The following is a 9993-nucleotide window of genomic DNA, read 5'->3' as shown; positions in this document are numbered from 1 at the left end:
TTTTTTTAGATTCCATATATATGTGTTAACATACAGTATTTGTTTTTCTCTTTCTGACTTACTTCATTCTGTGTGACAGACTCTAAGTCCATCTACCTCACTACAAATAACTCAATTTCGTTTCTTTTTATGGCTGAGTAATATTCCATTGCATATGTGTGCCACATCTTCTTTATCCGTTCATAGGTAAGGATGTTTATTCCTCTGCTCCCTCCCTGCAGGGCACCTCAGGCTGGCTGCTCCCTCAGCAGAAGGTCACAGCTTCTCTGAAGGTGGTTCTCTCCACACATCTCCTTCTGGGTAGTAGAACTGCTCCCTGGGCCCAGCCTGCCAGGCCTGACAGCACTTTCCTTACCCCCTGCTCACACCTAACCTGTCCCTTTATTCAGCCTTCCTGAAACTGCCCAATTTGAACATGCCATCTGTTTCCTTGTGGGACTGACTGGCCACCCTAATTAAGATCCCCTACTTTAGGGAAGGAAGTAGAAATTCAAAGAGAAGCAGGGAGATATCTCAGAAACAAATGAGAAAAGAATAGAGGCCACCCAGAGGTGTGCTCTGCAGATAGCAGGCATTAATGATGCTTGTTGAATGTCTGAATGAATGAATGAATGACTTGATGGGCACCAGGGAGGACCCTGCTACCTTGAAGGTAATGGATGCTAGACCCAGATGTTAGCATCTGAACTACTTCAGACAGACAACCAATGACCTGCCCCTGGCCCAGCCCGAGTCGGCTTCAGGGAGTCTTGCCTTGAAAGGATTAACACACAGACTGGGACACCAAGGAAGCAGCCCCCCACCTCTGTGAGAGACTCCAGATTTATTTTTGAAAAGCAAGCAAGGCCTGCGGGCGGCCCTGGCAGAACTCAGAACTAGAAGGGAGAGCCAGGCACAGAGAGAACAGACAGCGACAGCAGAACCCATGCCACGTCCCTGTGACGTCAGCCCCGCTCTCTGTGACATAACATTGCCCATTCCCCCCCCGCGCCGCCCCCCATCCTGAGTGCCCTTGGGAATTTTTTTTTAACTGTGGTAAAATTTACATACCATAAAATTTAGCCTTGGAAATTTCTGAGCCACTCCCACCCCAGGGTGAATGACATTGAGGACTGGATACCAAAAGGAACAGGGAGAAAATACTTGCATCCAAATGGTGTGTGAGGTTTTGCTGGAAAAATCCTGAAATTGGAGGGAGGGTCACCACTCCAAGTGAGGCAAAGTCTGGGGACCAAGGATTAGGAAAGAGTTGATATCTCCGCCCTACCAAATCGTGGGGAGGCAGAAGCGGCTGTGGAGCGGGGAGCGGGGAGCGGAGAGCAGGTGTCGGCTCGAGTCTGAGCTGCAGGGGCAGAAAGTGAGCAGTGGGGAGGCAGCTAACGAACCCTAACGTGTGCAGTTGTAAGCAGAGGTGTTTGCTACCGGGTGGGGGGAAGGGAGGGGGAGTGAGGCCAGAGGGAGCCATCAAGGCCCCGGAATAACTCCTGCTTCTGCCAGGAGACTCTGGAACTAATCAAGGTGGGGATAATACGAAAATCCAGCAGAGACAGGTTGCGAGAGCCCTCCAGTCTCCAAGCGGGGATTGGAGGGGAGGGAAATGAACAAAAGGTGTGGTTTTCAGGGAGGGGCTCTTGTCCTCGAAGATGGTGCGAGGCTTTCCTAGGGCCTCAGTCAGAGGGGTACCCATAGCTACCCTCTGTTGGGTGCCTGTTGGGTGCCTGCTGTATGCCCAGGGCCGGTGCGCTGGCTGAGAATGTGAGCTCTGTCGTCAGCCTGCTGGATTCGAATCCCTATTCTATTTTTTGCTGGCTCTGTGATCTTGGACAAATCACTGTGCCCCCATTCTGAGCCTCAGTTTCCTTATCTGGAACATGGACATAAAATTCATACCTGCCCATGGGGTAGTTGAGAATAAGTGCTCGATACATGAGGATTTTTTTTTTTTTTTTTTGACCATGCCACACAGCTTGCAGGATCTTAGTTCCCCGACCAGGGATCGAACATGGGCCCCTGCAGTGAAAGTGCTGAGTCCTAACCACTGGACCGCCAGGGAATTCCCTGAAGACTTTTAATACAAATCTTTCTAGTGACCCCGGAGGGTGGGTTTTCATCTCCTCGTCGTCCAGGGTAGTAAACTGAGGCTCAGAGAGCCCAAGCCCACATGGTTACTAAGTAGAAGCGTCAGAATTGTGTCCCTTCACTAGGCCTGGCTGCCCTGGCCCCTCGTCCCTGGGGGGGAGGGCAGTAACCCAGAGCCCCTCACTCACCACCTGTCTCCAGGCCCCGTGCAGGGAGGCAGGACCAGCATGGACACTGAAAACAGCCTCCAGGTGACATGTGTGGGGTCCAGTGGGGAGAATGTTGCCCTCAGCTGGCTGTGAGACCCTGGCCCAGTCCTTTCTCCTCTCTGGGCCTGTTTCCTCAGTTTCAGAACACGGGGGTAGTGACAGGTGATTCTAGTCCCAGAGCATCTAGATTCTCACTCACTGCTCTCTTGTGGATGCCTCGGGTAGGGGGCAGTGAGGAGGGGGTAAGAGAGAGACCTGGGCAGCTACAAGGCAGTCTTTTTTTTTTTTGGCCCTGCAGCATGTGTGATCTTAGTTCCCCGACCAGGTATTGAACCCGCACCCCCTGCATTAGAAGCGCAGAGTCTTAACCACTGGACCACCAGGGAAGTCCTAAGGCAGTCTTTCTTCATTGCTCCCCTCCCTTCCTCTGGGGAATGAATGGCTCCAGGCAGAGGAAACAGCAAGCACAAAGGTCAGGAAATGAGAGGGAGCGTGGCATGTTTGGGGAGCTGCAAGCAGAATCATCTAGCAGCCTGGCTTATTCGTCCATTCGATTTATTCGACCCAAGTTTATTACTGCAATCCAGGCACTGTACAGGGCACAGAGCAGTGAACAACATAGACGGACCCAGCATCTTCATGGGGCTTACATTCTAACTGGGGTAACAAGTAAAGAAACCAGTAACCAAGATAATTTCAGAATGGGATGAGTGTTGTGTGAATAACAGCAAATTTTTATAAAGCATCTACAATGGGCCAAACATGGTTAACAGATGTTAAATAGTTTCATCCTTACTACAACCCTATGAGGTAGGCACTATTATCATTGGCCCCACTTTACAGCTGAGGAAACTGGCACAGAAAGGTTAAGTAACTTGCCCAATGCCACCCAGCTAATAAGCGGCAGAGCTGAGATTCAAACCCAGGCCATCTGGCTCCTTTGTGCCGGCTGGTGGGAAGGGCATTAAATAGGGCAATTTGTGCAGGGAAGAGCACTATGAAGACGTGACATTTGAGTGGAGACACATGATAAGACACCAGCCCTAGGAAGTCCAGGAGGAAGGAGGATCCAGATGGAGGGAACATTGAGTACAAAGGCCCTGAGGCACGTAGGAGCTTGACAGGTTGGAAAGAAAGCAAGGAGGCTAGCTTTAGCTGGAGCAGAGGGACAGGAGAAGAGGTCAGAGGGGTGCAGGGCAGACACATAGAGGTGGGAAGAGGTGCAGAGGACACTCCTGGGGTCCTCCCAGCTGCTCCCGGGATGCTGAGGAAGTGGTCCAAAGCCCCCTCCTCTCCTCACTTCGGGCCAATCAGGTCCAGGCAGAGTTGAGCTTTTCCCCCAGGGCCTATTGCTGGGAAAGGACCCCAGCTGGGCTCCTGCCCACTGTTCATCCTCCGTGACTGATGGGGACCGGCACAAGGAAGAGCTCATTTCATTCCTCTCTCAGACTTATCCTAAATCTGCATCCTCTCTGGTCCTGCACTGCCCACAAAACCACCAATGAGGGACTTCCATCCTTCAGCAGAGGCCAGCTCCTGCCTTCAGGGACCCTCCAGGCCTGAGTCCAGTCCCAGCCCAGTGGGGGGGTAAGGTGATCCTCGGCCTGGTCTCAGAGGGCCTGAGAGTCTAGAGTCTGGCCTCTGGGAGAACTCTTGGGGTGGGGGGAGGTGGAAAGGACTCCAAGCTCCTAGTCCTATAGGCCTGAGTTAGAATCCAGATTCCACCCCCGTGTGGTCTTGGGCAAGTGGCTTCACTTCTCTCAGCCTCAGTTTCCTCATCTGAAGAATGGGGATGATAATAATACCTACCCCTTAGGGTCCCTGTGAGAATTAAATATGCCTGAGAGGGAGTTTTCAGGGGGCTGGAAATGTTCTACATCTGTACCTAGGAGGTGGTATATATAAAATTTAATGAACAAATTTGAGATTTGTTTGGTTTACTGTATGTACATTATAGCTCAATTTTTTGAAAAGTGAAAAAGCCCAGATCTTGAAGAGAGAGGGTCTGCGGTTAAATTCTGGCTCTGCTGCTAACCTGCTGTGCAACTTCAGACAGGTTGAGGAACCAAACTAAGCTTCAGTTTTCGAATATGAAAAATGGAGCTAGGAATACCCATCACTCTGAATTTTTGTAAGAATTTTAGATTAACATTTGTAAAGCACCAAGTAATGAGCACATAGTAAATGTTAAAAAAAAAAAAAAAGGTGCAAAGTGCCTGGCCCATGGCTGGCACCACATAAATGTTACCTGGTATTAGTATTAGGAGTCCTATAGCTATTCATTAAATGAATGGAACCTTAGCATCCTTCCATGTTTCCTTGATCATTTATTTGGTGCCTGGATGCCTGAGGAAGCTCAAACTCAGCATGTCCAGGACTGAGTTCTTATTCCCTTCACCTAAGTCTTGCTCCTCCCCCAGGCTTCCCCATCTGCCCAGTGACACTGACTCAATCCAGAAAGGTGGATGTCACCCTGCCTGCCTTCTCCACCCCCTTCCCTCCCCAGCCCCTCATGGACAACTCATCCCCAAGACCTGCTGTGTTGAACTGTCTCCAAAGATGGCCTCCAACCATCCCTCCCGTCCCTGTAAGGGCATGCTGACCTCCCGTCAAGTGGTAGAGCTTAACCACATGCAAAAGAATGAAGTTATACCCCTACCTCACTCCATATACACAGCCCCCTGGACTTCCCATGGCTGGCATCTTATGTGTCTCCACTCAAATATTATGTCTTTAGAGTGTTTCTTCCCTGAACAAATTGCCCTATTTAATGCTCTCCCCACCAGTCAGCACAATGAAGCTAGATGGCCTGGGTTTGAATCTCAGCTCTGCTGCTTATTAGCTGGGTGGCACTGGGTAAGTTACTTAACCTCTCTGTGCCTGTTTCCTCAAAATTAACACAAACTGGATCAATGACCTAAAAAGCTAAAACTATAAAACAATTAGAAGAAAATATAGGGGTGAATCTTCATGACCTCTAATTTGGCAATGAATTCTTAGATTTGACACCGAAAGCATGAGCAACAAGAGAAAAAATAGATAAATGAGACTTCATGAAAAGTAAAAACTCTTGTGCATCAAAGGACATTATCAAGAAAGTGAAAAGACAACCTATAGGATGGGAGGAAATATTTGTAAATCATATATCTGATAAGGATCTAGTTATCTAGAATATGCAAAGAACACTTACAGCTCAACAACAAAAAGTCCAAACAACCCAACTGAAAACTGAGCAAAGTACATTTCTCCAGAGAAAATATACAAATGGTAAAAAAACACATGAAGAGATGTTCAACATCATTGGTCATTAAGTAAATGCAAATCAAGACCACAATGACATATCACCTCACACCCCCTAGGATTGCTTTAATTAAAAAAAAAAAAGTTGGCAAGGATATGGAGGAACAGGAACCCTCATACATTGCTGATGGGAGTGTAAAATGGTACAGCTGCTGTGGAAAATAGTTTGGTGGGTCCTCAAAAAGTTAAACCATACCACATGACCCAGCTCCTAAGTATATACCCCAAAGAATTGAAAACAGGTGTTCAAACAAAAACTTATACACAGATGATCATAGCAGCACTGTTCACAATCACCAAAAGATGAAAACAACCCACATGTCCCTCAGATGAATGGATTAGCAAATTGTGGTATATCCATACAGTAGAATATATCAATAATTCAGCCATAAAATGGAACGAAGCACTGATACATGCCACAACATACATGAACTTCAAAAACATTATGCTAAAGAAACCAGACACAAAAGTTCACGTATCTTCTGATTCCTTTTATATGAAATATCTAGAATTGGCAAATCCATAGAGACAGAAAGCAGACTAGTGATTGCCAGGGTCTGGGGAGAGGGGGAATGGACAGCAATGGCATAAGGGGTACAGGCTGTTCTTATGAGCTGATAAAAAGAAGTTGAAATTAGGGAAAAGTGTTGGTTGCACAACACTGTGAATGCACTAAATGCCACTAAATTGTACAAATTTAATAAAAGAGGTAGTGCTTATTTCCCCTCGCCTTGAACGAGGCTGGTCTTAGGACTGGCTTTGATCATTATGATGCAGCAGAAGTGACGTTCTGGGACTTCTGAGCCAGGCCTTAAGGAGCATGGCAGCTTCTGCTTCTTGGAAGCCAGCTGCTATGCTGTAAGAAGCCCAAGCCCCATGGAGAGGCTACATGGAAGTGAACTGAGGCCCCCTAGACAATAGCCCCAGTTGACGGCAGCCAACGCCTACTACCAGCCTTCTGTGGGTGAGGCCACTTCAGAACCTTCCAGACATCCCAGTGCACCAAGCCACATGAAGCAGAACTGCCCTGTCACCCGACAGAATCATGAAAACTAATAAGTTGTTTTAAGCTGAAAAGTTTGGGGATGATTTATTACGCAGCAATAGGTAACCAATTCTACCTCTAAAACCTTCACAAAGCCACCCATTTCTCTCCATCCCCCCCCCCCCCAGCACCCTAGTCCAAGGCTCTCTTTTCCCCCCAGGCAGCACCCTCTTCATTAGACTTCCCACCTTCAGTCCAACCTCCTAAGGTCCATCCTCCCTTGAAACCAGAGGGAAACTTTTAGCTCCCGATCTCATTCTCTCAGCCCTCCAGATGGTATCCAAGCCCCTTAGTGTGGACAGCAAGTCCCTGAATGACTGTCCCCATCCACCTCTACAGCCCCAGTGCCCCTCACCCACACCTCTAGCCCCTGCTCCTCAGAGTTCCCAGAATTCAGCACTTCCTCTCCTAGCACAAGCCGTCCCTCTATCTAGAACACTCTTTCCTACATCTCTTTCTTCTCCTGGCTAACCATTTTTCTCCTTTTGGGCCTCAGTTCAGACATCACCGCCTCCAGGAAGCCTTCCCTGACTTCCAGGCTGAGTTAGGTACCTCCTCCCGGCAGCCACTTGCTCCTGTTCTTACACCATCATCACAGCAGCTGCCCTGTATTGCTCTTGTTATTTGGGCAACCTCTTTCTCTCACCACACCCTGAGCAATTTCAGGGCAGAGACGAAGTCTTCCTTGTGCTTTCAGACCCTAGCACAGGCCTGGCATATATTGGGTACTCAGAGAAACCCAGGGGAACAGAGGTGGGAATTCAGTAGTGGGGGCTGGGGACCAGCTCACATCTGACATGGGACTGCTGTGTGAGTGAGACTCAGCTGTGGACTTCCCCTGCCTCCGCACTGAAAAGGCCCTGGCTACTAGAAGGGGCCTGGAGAAGAAGGAAATCAGGGAGGTAGAGTACAGCCCTCCTCCATGCACTCAACACCTCCTACCTGGGACTTCCCTGGCGGTCCAGTGGTTAAGACTCTGTGCTTCCACTGCAGGGGGCACGGGTTCAATCCCTGGTCGGGGAACTAAGATCCCGCATGCCATGAGAAATGGCCACACACACACAAAAAAAACCTCCTACCCAACCTCGGGACTGCACTAACTGAACGACTTTGTCCGTCTCCCCAGTAAAGGGACAGTGTCATGCAGCGGTTTGCATGAGCTCTACAGGCAGGCAGCCTAGGTTTCAAATCCTGGCTCTGCAACCTCCTGGCGGTGTGACCTTGGAGGAGTGACTTCACCTCTCTGAGCCTCACTCCCTTCAGGCCTAAAATAGGGCAAGATTATGGCTCCTCATAGGTTGTCATGAGGAATAAATGGGATGCTGTAGGTAAAAATGCTTTGCATAGTAGCTGGCACATGGCAGATTCCCTGAAATATCAACTAATCTCTTCTTGCCACTGCGTGAGCTGCACCAATCTAGGCCTAGCACTGTGCCTGGCACACGGCAGGTATTCAGCCAATGCCTTAAGGATGAACGAGTGAGGAATCTGATAAGAAAACACTAACAATCCTAATAGCCACAAGTATTAATTCATTCAATCTTCACAACCACTAAAGAAGCTGGGAACTATTATTGTGCCCATTTTATAGGTAATGGAATTGAGACCCGCGAGTATGTATACAGGTCATGTAAGTAGTAGTGGCTGGATTTGAACCCCTATGTTCCGAGTCCTTTAACCCTTTAACCACCACCCTATAAAGCCTCTCAAAGCCCCAGGGCCTGCATCTCCCATCAGCTTGGCTTCTAACCAGCTTTGTGATCTCGAGCATGTGAACCTCTCTCCAGGCCTCACTTTCCCCACCTGCCAAGAGAGGATTGTGGGGGCCAGCGTTGAAGGGCACTTCCTATTGGTCTAAGAGTCCAGGTCCTGGCCAGGATCTAGCCAGTGCTGGTGACCTGCTGACCGCCCAGCTCAGCTGGGGCAACACTTGGCATGGGCTGAATTGTCACAGGTGGGTCACTGCATACTGACAGCTGCACTATCCACCTGCCCCACACTGGGGGGAGTCTGGCCTCTGCCTATTCCCGGTCCCCCAGGGCTCCTGAGGGAAGCTGAGGCGGCCACCCCCAGATGTCTATTCCTGTCCCTGGCCTAGTGCCGTGCTGGGGAAGCAACAGCTATTTTGAGACCCTTCTCCCTCCAAGCATGAGCGGTGGGAAGGCGCTGGGAACATCCCGAACTGGGAGGCCGCCCGTCACAGCCTCACCCTGGATCTGGGCCACGCCAGCCCTGCGGCTCTGCCCCTTTTTCCAGCTCTGGTGATGTGATCAATTCTGATCACAGCAACCACAGTGGGAGAACCCAGGAGAACAGATCTCGAAGGACTTCTGCTGGAGGCTGGGGCACAGGGCAGGCTGGGCCTTTCCCTTCAGACAGGAGCAGCCACAGCTGAACCCACCAGCTGGGAGATAGAACTGCTCTGAGCTTGAAATTGGGGAAGACAGCATTCAGGACAATATATAAAAATACTCAACATTTCTTGAGCATTCACAATGAGACAGGCCCTGTTCTAAGCACTTGACATGGAGGTAATGTTCTAAGCACTTGACATGGAGGTAAGTCATTTAATTCTCACAGAGAGGAAACCGAGGTTCAGAGAGGGGAAGTGACTTGCCCAAAGTCACACAGCTGGTGAGTGGCTGAGTCAGGACTTGAAACCAGGTAAGCTGGTTCTGGAGTCCATGCTTTTAACTGCTTTTCTCCCCTCTAGAACTTCCAAGCCCAGGAGGCTAATATAAATTAGGGGAGTGAGCACTGGGTTGAGGGTCAGTACCCCTTTGCCATTCCCAGGCATGTCACCCAGCAAGACCACCTCGGTGAGCTCAGCTTCCTTACCTGCAAAATGGGGGTCATGATAGAACCCACGGCCAGGGTTGAGGTAAGGATTAGTAATAACATACTGTAGTGACCGGGGCTCAGTAACTCCTCTAAATTATGAAACTAACATATGCACATGGTAAAATAATATGGTATAAAAGGGGACACAGTAAAAAGTGAGGTCCCCCTCCTACGTCACACCTGTAATTCTTCTCCCCACAGTTAACCACCATCAAAGCTTTTGTGTCACCTTCTGGAAATTTTCCATGCACATAAAGAAAGAGAAGCTGAATAGGATAGTGGTTAAGGACAAGAACTGCCTGGTCCAAATCCTGGCCCTGCTGCTTACCAGCTATGTGAAGCTTTGGCAAGTTACATGTCATATGGGGTTAATAAAACTAAGTCCCTGTTTTATAGGGTAGTTGTGAGGATTAAATGAGTCAATCTATGTAAAGCATTTTTTTTTTTTTTTTTTTTTGGCTGTACGCGGGCCTCTCACTGCTGTGGCCTCTCCCGTTGCGGAGCACAGGCTCCGGACGT

Source organism: Physeter macrocephalus, chromosome 19 (assembly GCF_002837175.3).
Source record: "Physeter macrocephalus isolate SW-GA chromosome 19, ASM283717v5, whole genome shotgun sequence".
In the NCBI taxonomy this organism is placed as follows: domain Eukaryota; kingdom Metazoa; phylum Chordata; class Mammalia; order Artiodactyla; family Physeteridae; genus Physeter; species Physeter macrocephalus.
Note: the sequence above shows the minus strand (reverse complement) of the source record.